Source organism: Cydia fagiglandana, chromosome 3, assembly GCF_963556715.1.
Source record: "Cydia fagiglandana chromosome 3, ilCydFagi1.1, whole genome shotgun sequence".
Taxonomy (NCBI): domain Eukaryota; kingdom Metazoa; phylum Arthropoda; class Insecta; order Lepidoptera; family Tortricidae; genus Cydia; species Cydia fagiglandana.
The window spans coordinates 20,602,700-20,620,823 of record NC_085934.1 but is presented as its reverse complement, the minus strand read 5'-3'; the positions used below and the strand labels follow the sequence as shown (position 1 = coordinate 20,620,823).

Sequence of the window (18,124 nt, the reverse complement as noted above, 5' to 3'; positions counted from 1 at the left end):
CATTTTACAAGACAGGTGTCAAAGGTTTGATTGCCATATAAAATTTAAAATGTTAGTTCCCGTTTCTGCCACGACTCTTCTCTTTCCGCACAGACTCTATCCACGATATGTTAAATTTTTCAAATTTGTTTCCTTTTATTACTGACAAACATGGCTTAGTTTGTCTGTAAAAAAAGGAAGCGAATTTGAAAAATGTAATCGCGTAAGTTAATTTCTCATACAAATTTTGAATTACGCGGATATAATTGTTACGTTTTCATGAAGTCGCAGAATGCTCCGGGCTATAACCGCGGAAATCGAATTTCGCATATTTCGGGCATTTTTCTCTGTCACTCGAATTACGCCTTCATTGGAGTAAAAGAGAAAGATCCCCGCAATTTGCGAATTTCGGTTTTCGCGGTAGCCCCTCTGGATTTCTAGGATAGCGGTGCCGTCATATAACGGCCGTTTCCATACTAAATAATACGGCTAAATATGGATGTCATAGTATTTGTATGAAGACGGCCGCTATATGACGGCACCGCTATCCTAGGAAACTAGAGCATGGGAGCCACTAATGTACGACCAAATAATGCTCAACCCAAGAATGTACAGCCCAATAATAGGCGTCCATGGTGGACGCGTATTATTGGGCTGTACATTCCTGGGTTGAGCATTCTCGGGCCGCGCAATATGGGTTATTCCCACTAGTTACCACCAAGTTTTTACCAGTGGTAACTACTGGGAATTTGTTTCCCACCTTTTACCACTGGTAACTACTGGGAATAAAAATTCCCAGTAGTTACCACCAACTCGGGTTAGTGGTAACTACTGGGAATTTTTATTCCCAGTAGTTACCACCAAAACTTTGTTAGTGTTAAATACTAATAAAAACAGTAGGTATGAATAGTATAAATAGAGTTATTTTGAATTACCTAATAAAATCACTTGAAAAATCATCTAAATGGATTATTAAAATTATCCTTTAGTACATATATCATAGTTTTTGTACTAGTACCGGTTAAACTGTTTCAATATTTTTGGTCACTTTTAAGGGAGTTTACTAAAACACTAATCGACTTATAATTATTTATTAAATTACTCTATATATTTATACTACACTATTTATAGTGTTTTTATTAGTATTTAACTCTAACAAAATTTTGGTGGTAACTACTGGGAATAAAAATTCCCAGTAGTTACCACTAAACCGAGTTGGTGGTAACTACTGGGAATTTTTATTCCCAGTAGTTACCAGTGGTAAAAGGTGGGAAAAAAATTCCCAGTAGTTACCACTGGTAACAACTTGGTGGTAACTAGTGGGAATAACCCCGCAATATTGGTCCGGGGCGATAAAGTAGCTAACACACTACCGCACCGCACCAAGGTCATTGTGGGACGCACCCATAAGTAAAAGGGAGAAAGCGATATCCCTTTCTCCCTCTTACTTATGGGTGCGTCCCACAATGACCTTGGTGCGGTGCGATAGTGTGTTAGCTACTTTATACGAAGCCACTCTTTTCACAGGGCAATAATGTACGACCCCATAATTCGCGTCCAATAATTTGAGTCCCTTGGCTTTCAATTATTGGGCTGCGCATTATTGGTACAGGTCGAGAAAGCCCGACCCAATAATGTACGACCCAATAATAGGAAGCCAAAAACCAGAGAGATTCTTTTTTTTAAGGGAGCTGTCAAAATTAGTAGGGACGTTCTGACATTAGCTCTTGACAATTTAAAAATAATCGGTTTTTTCTAGTGCCATCTTTCAGTGACATTGACAGTATTGTATTGACACTTGTTGGTTTACAAATACAATAAAATGAATTCTAATAAAAGAAACAGTAGACTCAGTAGAGGTACGAGGTACTGAAAAAATATTAATTAATGGAGAAGCCGAAGTTGGAGGTAAGTGCCGCAATTCAACAACTTAAGCTAAAAAAATCTTCGTGTCCGCATGGTATTCCCTCGTGCGTATGGACTGTACAGCATGGTGCTGGCGGAGCCGCTATGGCACATATTTAACCTCTGTCTCGAGCTAGAAGTATTCCCAGAAATTTGGAAAATTACTTGAGTGATGACCAGTATTGAAAGGTGGATCAGGAGATAAGGCAAGAGGGTTTCGACTTTCGACCGACACAAAGTTTGTACCCCACACTTAATTTTTTTAGACTGCATGAGAGACAGACAGCAGTAAGTATGTAGATTATGAAGGGCACAGATTGAAACCAGCAGTGACATGGCAGTTTGTTCAAAAGAATATCTTGGTTATATTTGACAACCAGTCTGGCCTAGTGGGTGCCTAGCCTAGTGACCCTGCCGGTGAAGCTGATGGTTCTGGGTTCAAATCCTGGTTAGGGAATTTATTTGTTTGATGAGACAGATATTTGTATATTGAATAATTATATTGTTGTCTGGGTGCCCACAACACAAGCCTTCTTGAGCTTACCGTGGGACTTGGTCAATTTGTGTAAAAATGTCCCAATATATTTATTTATATTGAGATTGACTGAGAAAACAAGGTGTATGCTACAAGGTGGAGGTTTCTGCAAAACATATTGGTGAGTCCATTAAGACAGCTGTTTATCAGAAAAACTGAGACTGGGTCACTGATCAATGGGTCAAACACCATCAAAAACTACTACTTAAGAGCAAAAACAATTGTGTTTATGGGGTGGCCCCAGCTCCTCCATGACACCTAGCAGTGTCTTCAGGTCGCTAACTGCCTCCTTCAATGTGCACGGAGTCCCTAGGTATTGGTTCCTGTATACTTCTACCTACAGTGTAGGAGAATATGCTTTACTGTTTCTTCTTCTTCCATGCACACTCTGCACATGGGGCTGTCTGTTTTACCCATATTATGTAGGTGTTTGATTAGTGCAGCGGTCGGCAACAAGCGGCCCGCGAACCTCTCACTTGCACCCCGCGTGCCTCCTAGGCTATTTTGTATGTAATATTGACAAACAACAATGTCTGATAAAGTCATAAATATTAACAAAGTGCGGCCCGCATCAACTTCGGTAACTACTATTTGGTCCTTGGCTGCTAAAAGGTTGCCGACCGCTGGATTAGTCTGTTATGACCTGTGATTAATCCTACTATTTTGCGTAGTTGGTGTGAAATGAAATGAAATGAATGAAATGAAATGAAATGAAAAATTTATTGATAACAATTTGTTACATGTCTTTTTTTCCATATAAGTACTAGTATTGGTCTAGTATTCTATGTGCATATACCTGTAAACATAATCCAAATTATATAAATAAAATTAATCGTTAAAATTTGCAATATATCGAAATTATTATTAACAATGAGAATGTAATTTATATCGGTACTATACAAATGTCACGCCTGTATTAATTATTAAATTACTAATGGAATATTAAAAAACTCACTGTAATCGTAAAACGTGTCTGGGTGTTTTTAGTAATATTTTGGTGTAAGCTTGTAGTTTTGTTCTTTGGTCTGCCTACAGGTGTTCATTTTAGTCCAGTACTTATTGTGACACTCTTGGCAGCAGTCCGTCACAAATGAACTACGAGCGGTCGGGTTGAGCTGGAGCGAGGCCAGAGTGGTCGCTGAAGATAGGAAGGCGTGGCGCGAGCTTGTGAAGGCCCTTTGCACCTCTGGGGTGCCTTAGGACAACAACAACAACAACAACTTATTGTGAAGCTGGTTTCTGAACCTTTCCTGGCCAGTTCATCCGCTGCATCGTTTCCTCTTGATCCACTATGCCCCTTTATCCATTATACTGTTACTTTGTTGCCTTCTTTGCTCACTTCAGTGAGGCCTCGATGTCATTCAAGTATGAGTTCCGATGTAAGTTTGTAGCTACCTAGTGCTTGCAGTACTGATTTACTGTCTGACAGTATTAGTATATTCTCTTGTTTTACTTCTCGTCTTTTTATCGCTTTGCAAGCTTCCATTATTCCTACACATTCAGCTTGGAATCCCGTATTGTGTTCCCAGTGTAACCCAGGGGTTTTGAGATGTATATGTTCAGGTCCTCCGAGAAGACACCACATCCGGTCCCTTCATTTGTTTTTGAGCCATCTGTGGATATTCTTAAATTTGTTTGGTATAGTCCTTGTACAAAAAGAAACATAAAACATGAAAGAACACACATCATTAGTACAAAGGCGAACTTATCATGTAATTCATGTATGCGGCACCGCGGTATAATACATTCGGTAAAGACACACTGAAAGAAAACGAACTTAAAGATGTTCTTCTGTTCTGCAGGAAAACAAGAAGATTCGAGGAGAATGGTGTGGCACTTAATGCCGCCGGGACAGTAACCTAGCTGCAGCTCCAACTCTAGGGAATTGGGCTGAATGAACGCAACACGTGATCGACAGCCCACCTGCTTCCTGCCGAGCGTCCCTACACTACATCTACATGGATTCGCTTATTCTGCTCTACAAAACTTCTGTAAGTAGAGAATGCACAAGTGCAAGAGTTGAAGGATTGAAAGAGCTTGTCGTCTTACCTGACAGTCTTCCACACATTTACCTTAATTAATTTAAATGATTTTAATAATTATAGTCCTTTTTAGGGTTCCGTACCTCAAAAGGAAAAAACGGAACCCTTATAGGATCACTCGTGCGTCTGTCTGTCAGTCTGTCTGTCTGTCAGTCTGTCCGTCTGTCACAGCCGATTTTCTCCGGAACTACTGGACCAATCAAGTTGAAATTTGGTACACATATGTAAGTTTGTGACCCAAATATGGACATGTAACGTAAACAAATTAATTTTAAACATGGGGGCCACTTTTGGGGGGTAAATGAAAAAAATATAAAAAAAAAAATTTCAAATTATATCATGTTACATATCAAATTAAAGAGCTTATTGTAAGGATCTCAAATATATTTTTTTTATAATTTTCGAATAAACAGTTTAGAAGTTATTCAAGAAAATAGGCAAAAAATGACCATTCCGCCCCCCCCCCTTTATCTCCGAAACTACTAAGTCTAAAATTTTGAAAAAAATACATAAAATAGGTCTATACCTATAGATGACAGGAAAACCTATTATAAATGTACAGTCAAGCGTGAGTCGGACTTAATTACAGTTTTAGATCCGACCCCTACGGATTTTTTAAAGAGATTTCAATCACATATTTAATTACACAAACGGGTCTACCGCGATATAATTTCATTGTTTTTACCTTTAATTCCGACGTTTCAGCTGAGTTGCACTAGCTGTGGTCACGGAAAGACTGACGTCCCAACAAACCCACAAACGCCAACCAAACGCGCGTCCAAACGCGGTAGACCCGTTTGTGTAATTAAATATATGTACAAAACGCGAGAGTTTAAAGTGTTAGATTTCACTCACGTTTCACATAAAAAATACATTGTTAACAGTGCCGGATTAACCAATAAGCAAAACAAGCACGTGCTTAGGGCACCACGTTCAGGGGGGAGCACCAAAATGCCAGGATTCGGGCCTGGTTCGGCCTAAAAGTAAAATTGCGTTTTTTATATCGAAACATTTTCGCGCTCGCTTCGCTCGCCTTTTCAATAACTTTCTAAGGTATGACAAAGGTGACATTCGGGTGACGACTGCAGCAACATTACTCTGTTGCAAAGTACTGTCAACTTAGTTAAGTTAAATATAGACCTGTTAGGTCAGGAAATGAATGCTCAAAAAACGTTGTAGAGGGAAATGCTAGGAACACAATTTTTGACTCCGTAACTTTGTTTAGACTAGTTAGGAGGTAAACATATCAAAAGTCCCCGGCTGTAGCCCCGGTGCTGCGGGGTAGAGGGGGGTAAGAAGGTCGAATTTTTCGGTTTTTCATTGATATCTTGGAAACTTTGCATCTTAGCGACATGACTACTAAGACAAACCGAAAGCTCATAAAATTAGTTACAAGTTTTATCTAGTTAAGTTTTTCGATATCTTGAATAGTTTTTGAGATACCCGCTCTTGAAAGTTTATTTAGGGATTTTAATTTTATCTTGATATCTACATCAGTGATGCTGTTAGGCCATGTTTGATATCATTTTCGTATAAATCGGGGGCGCTGAATTCATTTATGTTATCACATTGGCACTATTCCGAAGTAAAACCAAAATTAAAAAAAAAAAATTAAGAATCCCTCTTCACGCTTAAACCGCTGAACCAATTTCGTTAAAATTTGGTATAGAAATAGTTTCAGTCTCGACACAGGACATAGGATGGTTTTTATAACCAAAAGCATCTTTTGAGGATGTGGAAAGTGGGGTGGAAGTTTGTATGAGGAGTCAATAACCGCTGAACCGGTTTAGGTGAAATTTAGGATGGTATACATCTGTGATTTAGATGAAAATGATACCTAACATGACTTCAAACTTTATCTTAAGCAGTATTTACCTCAGGAATTCAGTTTCGTTGACGAAGTTGAATTCCCCCCATACTCCATTTCACAACTTTAAAGGATGATTATTGAGATAAAAAGTATCTTATGTCCTGTCTTGGGACTCGAAATATCTGTATACCAAATTACAATTAAATCGGTTGAGCGGTTTAAGCGTGAAGAGGAATTAAAAAAAAAGGTATTTGTTTAAAGTTTATATGTTTTTTCTAAGGAATGGTGTCAATGTGATACCAAAAATGAAGTCAACACCCCCGATTTATACGAAAATGAAAGATATCGAAAAACTTGACTGAATAAAACTTGTAACAAATTTTATCAGCTTTTGGTTTGTCTCAGTAGTCATGTCGCTAAGACGCAAATTTTCCAAGATATTAGAGAAAAACCGAAAAATGAGACCTTCTTTCCCCCCTCTCCCCCCCAGCACCGGGGCTACGGCCGGGGACTTTTGATATGTTCACCTCCTAACTAGTCCAAACAAAGTTACGGAGTCAAAAATTGTGTTCCTAGCATTTCCCTCTATAACTTCTTATTTCTTGGCCTATGTTTAAAACAGCCAACGAAGTATTCCTAAGAAATACTAGGAACACTAACAGGCTGGTCATAAATAAAATGCAAAGAACTGCCACTTTTAAGAAAAATTGTTATGCTATGTGTGTCAATATATTTAATAAGTTACCCAACAACATAAGAGAATTGCCCAATAGTAAATTTAAAAGAGCACTTTTTCAATGGCTGCTGTCTTCGACATTTTATTCTATTAATGAATACCTTGTAAATCAACAATCTAGTTTTTAAATTATGTTAATTGAAGTGGTTTTGTTTGAGATAGATACATGATATATTATTATTTCATAATTGACAGTGTATTTTTATTTCTATTGTTGTTGATAATTAATTTGTATTAAACTAGTTTAAGTAGGTTAAGTTAGGTATATATTACACTAAAATTTGCATGCTGCATAGTCAGTTAAGAAAGATGGGACTTAAAAATGTATAATTTTACAGAAACAACTTGTATATAACCTTTTTTATCGCAAATAAAATGATAAAAAATGATTAAAACTTCCGTGATAAAATGATGTGACTGATTTCCATACTAAAAGTAAAAATGTACAACTGTCTATCATATTGCGTTTTTATATCGAAAAATTTTCGCGCTCGCTTCGCTCGCGTTTCAATCACTTTCTTAGATATGATAAAGGTGACATTCGGGTGGCGACTGCAGCAGTATTAGGTACTCTGTTGCAACATTACTGCAACGGCACTGTCAATTTTCGTGATAAAATGATGTGACTGATTTCCATTCTCAGCTGTAATGCGGCATTGAACTTCTCTCAATTTACCAAAAAAAATCAATGTAATCTTGATGACCCTAGGGAGAGGGGGCACCATGGTCTAGAAATGCTTAAAGCATCAAAATATCTTAATCCGGCACTGATTGTTAAAAATTGTGTAATATACGGAACCCTTGGAACGCGAGCCCGACTCGCACTTGGCCGGTTTTTTTTTCAGATTACCTCAATTACAGTATACTACAATACAATTCAAATACTCTTTATTGCACACCTCATTACAGAAAACAATACAAATAATACAGGAAGAAGAGATTAAACAACAGGCGGTCTTATCGCTAAAAAGCGATCTCTTCCAGACAACCTTACTACTTTTGAGGTTAGAACAACCCACGAAAACATTTAATGTAAAGTGTTGCCAAGACTAGTTGCATAAAGCTTTTACACTAAAAAAGTTATCAGATCCCGTAGTAGGTACCAAGACTTTTACTCTGTCATTCCTAACTTTATAAGCTCTAACAGTATAAAGCCAACATCTTGGTCAAACAGTACGGCTTGGCCGTTTCGTTGGTGTCATACTCATATGGACAATCCCGCAATGACACTTTCAGAATTTGAAAGACCTTTGTTGCTACTTTGTACAACAAGTCCACTGAGGGAGTGTTTGTAAAAACGACATATCAGTTTATATAAACTACGATAATACAAGGTCATATAAGCAGGCATAATTTTAAAACATTTAACATTTAGGTTTTCAGAAAAGTTACGTACCTATTTCTAGCGACATCTATGTATGTAGGGCCTATATAAAATAAGCCAGGAAAGTTATGGAAGTGAATTAAAGTTCATGTTGCACTGATAAAATCATTTTAAACAAATATTCTAAATATAATTATTCTCAAATTTCAGGAGCTGATACAAGCAGCCAGAATGAGTCTCTGCTGAGTCGCCGGCGCCGGACGTGCGTCGCGCGCCTCGGGCGACTGACGTCTTCGTGTGAGTCGCCAATTGCAGGGGAAGATACGAATAGTTAGGTATAAAAGCTACTTTAGTCAACCTCGCCTCAGTACTGTTTGTATTGACTGAAATACAAGTAGCATATATGAGACGTTCGGACGTATCCGTGAAAATACGAAGGTAAAGGAAATTGCACTACATTTTTAGAACCTATTCACCTGTCAGTAAAATATTGAAAAGGAAAGTTCATGAGTTTTATTATTTTCTTTCCTCCAACAGCTTCACATGGAGCAAATGTAAACCTTTTATGTTAATAAATATCAGTAATGTCAAGGTACAACGCTCTTTAGAGCATATTGCCATTCCTTTTACTCGAGTGGCCTGTGGGTTAACTATACGAAGCGAGCCTACGATGCATTAAAAGTGCAGTATAACAATGCATTCAGAATGCTGTTGGGCTTACCTCGTAGATGTAGTGCATCTGGCATGTTTTGCGAAGCTAGAAGTTTTCTGGCAATCATGCGCAAGAAAATAGTATCTCTGCTAGGTCGAGTTAGAAGCAGTCCCAAACATACATGTTCGAAAAGTAGAACTCCCTTAGTAGGCCAAGCAATAAGAAGTTATAGAGGGAAATGCTAGGAACACAATTTTTGACTACGTAACTTTGTTTGGACTAGTTAGGAGGTGAACATATCAAAAGTCCCCGGCTGTAGCCCCGGTGCTGGGGGGTAGACTAGTTATAGTCCAAACAAAGTTACGGAGTCAAAAACTGTGTTCCTAGCATTTCCCTCTACAACGTTTTTTGAGCATTCATTTCCTGACCTATAGATCGTGTTTCAATTTATCGCCTCTCGTTGGCAATTAAGGTGGTTCGCTTTCCATACAAAAAAAACAATTACATAAGTACCTAATAGTGTGTAATTAGTAATTACTTAATATAACGCAATTGTTTTTTGTATGGAAAGCGAACCACCTTAACTATTCGCACAACGTTTTGTAGTTGCAGTAAGTACTTACATATGGCCGGTTAAATTTTCGAAATAGGTATGTATTTACGTACAGTGCTAATTGCCGCACATAGAATAATTAAAGTTTGATCAATCGGAATATGTTCCTAAGTCACTTATTACATTTCGAATTATAAGTCTGTATTTTACAGCTTTAGATGTGCATGACTGCATATGCACATCTAAAGCTGAAAAATGCTTTCATGAAATTATGGCTAAATTATGTTAATAGGGACAAATGTATCATTTTCAACCAAATGGGTTCTTATTATCTGTTGTCAATAAGGCGCTATTTCCATAAAGCTTCAATTTGAAATCAGCCTCGTCGACAACCGACAATGTTAACCTTTTGGTTGAAAACGTCACAAATTATGGCGATAGAGAATACAATGTTCTGTTGCCAGAGTGCAGCACTAGTAAAACCCGTAAACGAGTGAATTGCAAAAAAGTGTAGGTAACACAATGGAATATTCACAAAAATATGAAAGAATGTAACACAAAATGAAGAAAATGTATGTGTTTTTTTTTGTGTTACGTCACACAAAGGACGCCAAAATCGACGCCGCAATATTTTTCACGACGTGTAGAATAAAAGTGGCGTCGAATTCAGGAATCCGCAAATACTATGGTAGCCGATAGCCAAGTAATTTATCAATAGAACAATGTTAAAACAGTAGTAGAAACGGTGAGCTTTGCAAACTTTTAGTAGATTGGTTTGGTTTTGGTAGATTTCTCGGTTTGGCATGCTTGATGCTCTTCACATCACCACAGACGGAGGTCGACAGTTCGAATCTGTCTTGTTCAACCAATTGATGGAGGCACATGCACGCATACGAAGTATACGAACCACATATTACACTACCATCCTGGAGCTAATTGGATTATTTGCATCTACTATTATAGTATATACCTATGCCTTATGTTTACGCCTAAGACCCTAAGCTTTTAACAAAAACCATTATTTCTTTTATACCTACGGGCGGTTTAGCTCCCGTACCTACCTCTATTATACCTAGCCACGTGCTAAAGCAACAATGTCCTTTAAATCCGTATCCCGTATCGTGATAGTATTAAGATTCAACTCGTCTACATCGAGGTGGTCGATCGTCCTAAATACATTACCAAAACATGTTAACTCGTATGAGCCGTTACATAGATTTGAACCTTAATACTATCATGATAATTATTGATTCATATTTTTAAATAATTTGTTAAGCATATTTACACTTGCAAATATACACTTGCAGCATTCTAATATTATGGTATGGTAAACATATAACATGTTATATATTCGCGATTCATGTCAACAGCCCTATCAGGCCCCCCACCCGCGCCCGCCCCCGCCCCCGCCCCCGCCCCCGCCCCGCAGCAATAGTTATCTGTTTGACTCGGGGGCAAAGTTGTTGTTCAATCGCTCGTGCTAATATTGATACCCGAGCAAGCGAAAGATTCCAAAATTGAACCGATAGCGTAGCGAGTGGTTAAAAAAATGGAATCTTGAGCGTTGCGAGGGTTTCAAAGCGCGAGGGTTAAACAAAATTTGCTCCCGAGTGAAACACAAAATGTTTCACCACACCGACCCGAAGCAAATATTAAATGTAAAATATCAAACAAAATCAAATCCAAATTAATGTTACCTATTAAATATTTATCATCCAAAATCATCATAAAAGTCAGTTCTACCAGCAAACATAAGAAAACAACTCAAAATTTGCATTTGATTACTTTGCCTCACATGTGAATAAAATGCAACTTTGCTATCAGTTTTTGAAGTGCTAAGAGAGCCTTTCCGAGTAGGTGTGGTGAAAAATATAATGTTCTAATGCTGAAACGTATCACTATCACTGTTTAGTTAGAACAACATGAACCTCATAGAACCCTCTTTCAAGTGCTATTGAAAGAGGCGGCTATACAGGGCCTGGGGCCTAGGGCGGCGAATAGTTATTTACGATACAAGTGCGGAAAAGAGGAAATTCGAACGAGTGGCGATAAATTAAAACACGACCGAAGGGAGTGTTTTAAATCCACACGATTTGCAAATTACCTATTCGCACGTGTATCGTACAACGTTTTACAGTACATGGCCCTTTAAGCTTTTGACATACGCACGAAAAGTGCTATTTTACGCACTAGTGCGGGAAAATAGGACCATAATTATATACTTTAAATGATATTTTTATTATTAATTTGTATAAATGAATGTCATTAGTCATTGCCTACATTAAATGTACTTAATCTATGCTTCCATAAATATATTTACTATCATTATCAATATATTACAAGACGTTGCACATATGTCGTTGTTTCACTTATATGCACACCAATATAGCCTAATATAACTGGAAAGCCTGGCAGGCTAATCTTTTAACACGTTGGCTGCCATGAACAATTGAACATTGAACATCACCGTTGGGATCACGTAATCTTCTCTGTGTGCCCATGAGCATCACCAGTGGAATCGAAAGCTCGTTACCTCTTTATTGACCTCAGTAATAAATGTATAGTCAGATGCTGGGATCACTAAATTTGTAAGGGGCGTGGGAGATACACTTTAGGTGAAGGATGGTGGGCAGCCAATGTGTTTAATACTTCGTTTATTTTTGGTAGGCTTAATTTTGCTGCCCTTTTTAGGGTACTTACCGTAGGGAACTACTACGTTAAAAAAAACCTATGCTAAAATAAAAGGTAAAAAAACCTATTTCTATCTAAAGAGTTTGTATAGGTGTAACTGGGTCACAGCTGAATTCTTATAATGCAAACCGAAGGGCTATATGCAAGAGTACTCGTATGGAATAACAAACACCTTACGACAAAGACCATAATAACTGTCTACCAAACTTGTGTCTTTAGAGAATACTCTTGTAGGGGGCCGAAACCTGGACGTCGTAAGCTAATCAGGAACGAAGACTTAATTAACACCTTCCACGTGCGCTGCCTTCGGAGTAGGTAGGTATGGTATAGTAAACATAACATGGAAAGACAGGGTTACTGGTTACCAACGAAAGTGCGCTGGAGTTTGCTAAGCTTCCTAGTATCACCGCGCTTATAATCTGAGACCGCGCTACTCAAACAGAGACGTTTGCGGCGGCTAGGGCATGTTTAACGAATGGACAGTGCTATTAGGCAAGTGCAACGTAAGACGTCATTACTCCGCTTTAAAGACTGCGTAAAGCGTAATATGATTGCGTTTAACAATAAAGCACTGCAACTCATGGAAAGACCTAGCAACACACCGCGTTGAGTGGAAGAACACCTTTTAAGAGGTCGCGTAACCAATGTTAGGTCCTGGTTTCAAGACTTGGCCCGAAAACGAGCAATAAGACATATATGTGCGATGAGGGTCGCCTTAATGCGAACCAGGTATGTTGCGGATGCAGATTTTTTATGACATCCGCGGATGCGGATATTTAAAGCCTCACATCCGCGGATGCGGATGCGGATGTCAAGATTTGGTACTCAAAAAACGTCAAATATTACATATTTAGTATTTTTTATTTACAAAAAAACGAACCGTTTAGTATTTGAACAAGAATATAGGTGACGTTCCACGGCAAAAGGTACCTTATGGCGGCTGGCGCTTACGTCGCATGGCGCCGCAATAATATTGGAGCGGCGTTAATAATAGCGTAAGCGCCAACCGCCATAAGGTACCTTTACCTGTGGGACGTCACATAGGTGTGTTTTATTTAATAAACAATAACTTGGCCGGTTTTTCGGGATCTAGACGATTTCGTTATATATAATGACGAAATTACCTAAAGGCCCCAGTACACAGTGAAGGATGGGCCATGCCACACCCTGGCCATTGTGTACAGGGGGCTATGCTATGGTATGCAATGGCGGACGACTGCCGTCAGTTGTATCAGCCGTGGTGAGCAATCGGGGAGTTGTCAGTTTTTTGGCACACTTCAAAGGAATCGTGGCGTACCGTGGCCTGTGGTGTTCACACAGTCGCCATTGTTTGTTTAGTTTCTTGAATTTTTGACCGCTTGATTCAATGTTAATAGCACAAAATGTCATCATTGTGGAGCAATGAAGAGACTTATCAGTTTATTATAGATTTATATGAATCAGAGCCTGCAATTTTTTTTTTTTTTGATGCACCATTGTGTGAACACCTACGTGATATAGGCCTACTGTTGCGCATTGCAAAGCATGGCTTGGCATGGACCATCCTTGACCACTGTGTACTGGAGCCTTTACACTTACGCCAGCGGTGCCGTCTCTAATACGTTCCTGTTACCTACTTGGTCGACATCCGCATCATGCGGATGCTCCGCATCGATTTTATGCGAATGCGGATGTTGAAAATAATGCGGATGTTCCGCGGATGCGGATGCGAATATTCGCAACATCCCTGGTGCGGACCCTCGTATTACTTGACAGAAATGTGGACGATTATGCCGTTCAAAAATTGTGTCATATATATATACAGGGTGATTCATGAGACGTGAGCAGGACTAATCCTGCACATTCAGTAACTGATAATTGATCGATCACCGTCGTATTTAGGTGAAACAATGACACTTTTTCCTATTTTTAACTTTTTGGGGAGAGTAAATTTAACTCTCTACAATCATGGTTACTCTACAAGACCTAATTAATAAACATAAAACCTCTTTAACAGTATTTTGATTACGAAGAAAATAAACTGTCAAACTTGAGTGAGATACGAGTTTTCAAAAGTAACCAGGCCGTGATGACAGTGATGACATTCAATTTGACACAGAATATCGGTAGTTCAGTATTCTAATTTTAGGGTGACCATGCATGTCGTAAATAAATTTATTATTTTTTTTTTCAACACGAGTAGAAAATTAACGTTAATCTCACTAATACTGATACGAAACAGTTGCTTATAATTTACAAAATGCGCAGTGTTAGTCCTGCTCACGTCTCCTGAATCACCCTGTATAGCCACGAGCGGTCCTGTCGCTAGATCACAGATGCTGCTTAATTATTTTAATCATAAAAGGCCTGATGATGATGCTTTACGCGGCCATTGCCAAGATGAGGGGGGCGAAGTGCACCTGCCGTGTTAATGCGTCGTTTAATTGTACATAAGCCCGAAGTACGGTAAAACCTAGGATTTACCGGAAAACCCCAAGTTTTACCGATGCTGATCGGTAAAAGCCCGAAATGTTAATCAATAATACCGGTAAATCAAAGAAAAATCCGGTAAATTGAGGGCCGCAAGAACCGTTACGGGTTTGTATTTGTAACGTCATAGAAGCGTCGGTTCCGCCAGCATCGTTGTTTAATCTCTCTCCTCACACAAAACTAGTGTCCGACCGAAGGTTGGAGTCTGTGCTCAACTACTTATCCTGAAGCCTGAAGCACGGCTTTGACTCCACATGAAAGTTCCCCTCACGGGGGCACTTCAGACTTTTAGGCCCAGGTGAAGATCGATACCCAGCCTTGCGATATTGTCAACAAAAAATTTGGGGCTCGCTGCGCTCGCGTTTTTGGCTGTTTTGGTTGACCCTGTATCTACATCAAAGAATATAATACTCACTAGGAGAAGAACGATAACTCCATACAAAAAAATGTCCCCAAACGTTTATACGTTTATACTAGTAGCGCCGCGTTGTGTACCAAGAACTAAAGTTGACAACCGGTTTAGCCTGGCGGGTATTGGTAGGTAGTAATTCTGTTGATAAACATATTTGTTATCTTCATATCACGAAATATATGAAAGATGCAAATATTACCCCTTGTTTGTGGTATTATCAATTGATTTAAATAAAAGGCATAGAGTGACGGCACCAATCATGGACATGTTAAGCGCACTAAATTAGAATTTCGTTTAAAAATGGGATGTTTTTTGACGATACAAAAATGGTGATTTTTTTTTCGGCACTCAAATACATGAGGAACATTTAAACAAAACCAAAAATTCTGTATGTTTAATACATAATTAATAAAAAATATATAAATTGAAATTTACGAAATCACCATTGATGGACATCAAAAATTCAGTAATGGACACCCAGTCATGGACATGGACCCAATTATGAACATCCATTAATGGACACTTTTGTATTGAACACATAAATGAAACAAATAATGTCACAAATCAACTTTTATTAACGCTATTTGAACTTTCATTTAGATTTCTAAGTTATACTATAAGAGTTCTAGGACTAATCCGGTTGCCGGCTGCATGAAACAAACCTGATCAAAAAATAGAATATACCTACCCTGTAGAGGTACCTGACATTTAGTACCTTCCAACGCACTTGGTCGGCCTAGGCTTAACCTGGCAGATTTTGTACAAATGGCAAAAACGTTGGACAAAAAAACATCAAAAAAATACCTCATCGAAAAATGGAATTAAACTTGTATGGTAGGATACCTTACCTTGGGGACAGTAAAAAAAAAGTGGTCGGCCTCACCTTAGCCTGGCAGTTTTTGCAGTCCGACCAGATTTATTGGACCACATGACACCTACAATTTACCTCATAGCAAAATAGAATTGTTGACGTATGTCTTGGTCGGCCTCACCTTAACCTGACAGCTTTTGCAGTCCGACCAAATTTATAAAAAAAAACATGAAAAAGACCTATCGAAAAATCGTATGAAACTTGTATGGTACGATAGCTGCCTTTGAGGACAGTAAAAAAAAATGGTCGGCCAAATCCTGTATTGGCCGGCCGATTGGCGATTGGGTCGATCAAATTTGTGGTACCACGTGAGAGCTACAATTTACCTCATCAAGAAATAGAATTGGCAGTTTTTGCTGCCAGGCTACGAGTTTTTGCAGTCCAACCAAATTTGTGGTACCACGTGACAGCTACAATTTACCTATAGGATGAAAAAAACGGATTATAATAGCTAAAATAAACCTATTGACGTATGGCTTGGTCGGCCTCACCTTAGCCTGGCAGTTTTTGCAGTTCGACCAAATTTGTGGTACCACGTGACAGCTAGAATCCCTACAATTTACCTCATCGAAAAATAGAACGAAAAAAACAGATTATAATAGCTAAAATAAACCTGTTGACGTGTCTTGGTCGGCCTCACCATAACCAGTCAGTTTTTGCAGTCCGACCACAGTTATAAAAAAATCATCAAAAAAATCTTATCGAAAAATCGTATGAAACTTGTATGGTACGATAGCTGCCTTTGAGGACAGTAAAAAAAATGGTCGGCCAAATCCTGTATTGGCCGGCCGATTGGCGATTGGGTCGATCAAATTTGTGGTACCACGTGAGAGCTACAATTTGAGGTAAATTGTAGCTCTCACGTGGTACCACAAATCAAGAAATAGAATTGGCAGTTTTTGCTGCCAGGCTACGAGTTTTTGCAGTCCAACCAAATTTGTGGTACCACGTGACAGCTATAATTTACCTTGTCGAAAAATAGGATGAAAAAAACGGATTATAATAGCTAAAATAAACCTGTTGACGTATGGTTTGGTCGGCCTCACCTTAGCCTGGCAGTTTTTGCAGTCCGACCAAATTTGTGGTACCACGTGACAGCTATTATTTGCCTCATCGAAAAATAGGATGAATAAAAAACGGATTATAATAGCAAAATAAACCTGTTGACGTATGGCTTGGTCGGCCTCGCCTTAGCCTGGCAGTTTTTGCAGTCCGACCACATTTATCCATCCATCTAAGACAAAACAAAGAGCCCAATTATGGACAACTAAAAATACCCAGTTATGGACATCGTCTATTATTGGAAAATAAAGAGCAATCACAAAATCAACCCAACTCAAATGTTTAGTGCAATAAATTAAATAATTTAACACAATAAACTAAAAAAGTAATAAAAAGCTTAAGCTTGGACACTTGTCCATTACTGAATTTCATAAAATATCGAATCCAGTAATGAACAAACCCCACAAAAAACTTATTGCTGTGATTGGACATATTCAACTTAGCTCAATTTACTTGCAATATAGTATTATTCAGTAAAAATAACATTAAATCTCATTACAACATAACACAAGATAACACCATGCACAAATATGTACTCACCTCCTTAACGATTTCAACAACAATAACGGATTTTTATGACCACCGCCCGCAACGAGATTTTACTTCGCAGCCATCTTAGAACAAAACGGCTGATTTTGGTGACATGTGTCAAAATGACAGCTCAAACGTCTATTGGTTATGCTTTAGTGTTGCCAGTTGAAAAATGTTGGGACAGTTGCTTAATAAATTCGATCAACGTAAAAAATGTCCATAATTGGTGCCGTGTCCATTACTGGTGCCGTCACTAATGTGCCTATTTATGTTTATAACATTGTATAATTTTATTTATTAAAAATATGTTTTACATATAGTAATATACACTGAAAATTAAACCCTGACAACTTAATAAAAAAAATTGACATTAATAAAGCGCATTCACAAAGTTTCCAGTGTAATACAAATAACATTAGGCATGCCTACCTATTACACTTTACACACATATACACTACACTTTATGCCCGGCATTTTACACAGATTTCCAACTTGTATTCATACATGTCTTCACGGTTAATTAATACGCTTTCCGGATGCATTATGACTCAG

The 18,124-nt window shown here is 38.4% G+C and overlaps 1 long non-coding RNA gene across 3 annotated transcripts; it reads left to right on the top strand.

Moving 5' to 3' along the window:
• The first annotated feature begins 1,490 nt into the window (after window positions 1–1,490).
• LOC134680329 (uncharacterized) lies at window positions 1,491–9,474 on the top strand. 3 transcript variants are annotated; one of them, XR_010100444.1, is made up of 4 exons: window positions 1,491–1,887; window positions 4,222–4,410; window positions 7,917–8,011; window positions 8,542–9,474. It is a non-coding gene; the product is annotated as an uncharacterized LOC134680329 (long non-coding RNA). The 3 variants fall into 3 exon arrangements; XR_010100442.1 differs by lacking the exon at window positions 7,917–8,011; XR_010100443.1 differs by lacking the exon at window positions 8,542–9,474 and having other exon boundaries at window positions 7,917–8,242.
• Window positions 9,475–18,124: the final 8,650 nt, after the last annotated feature.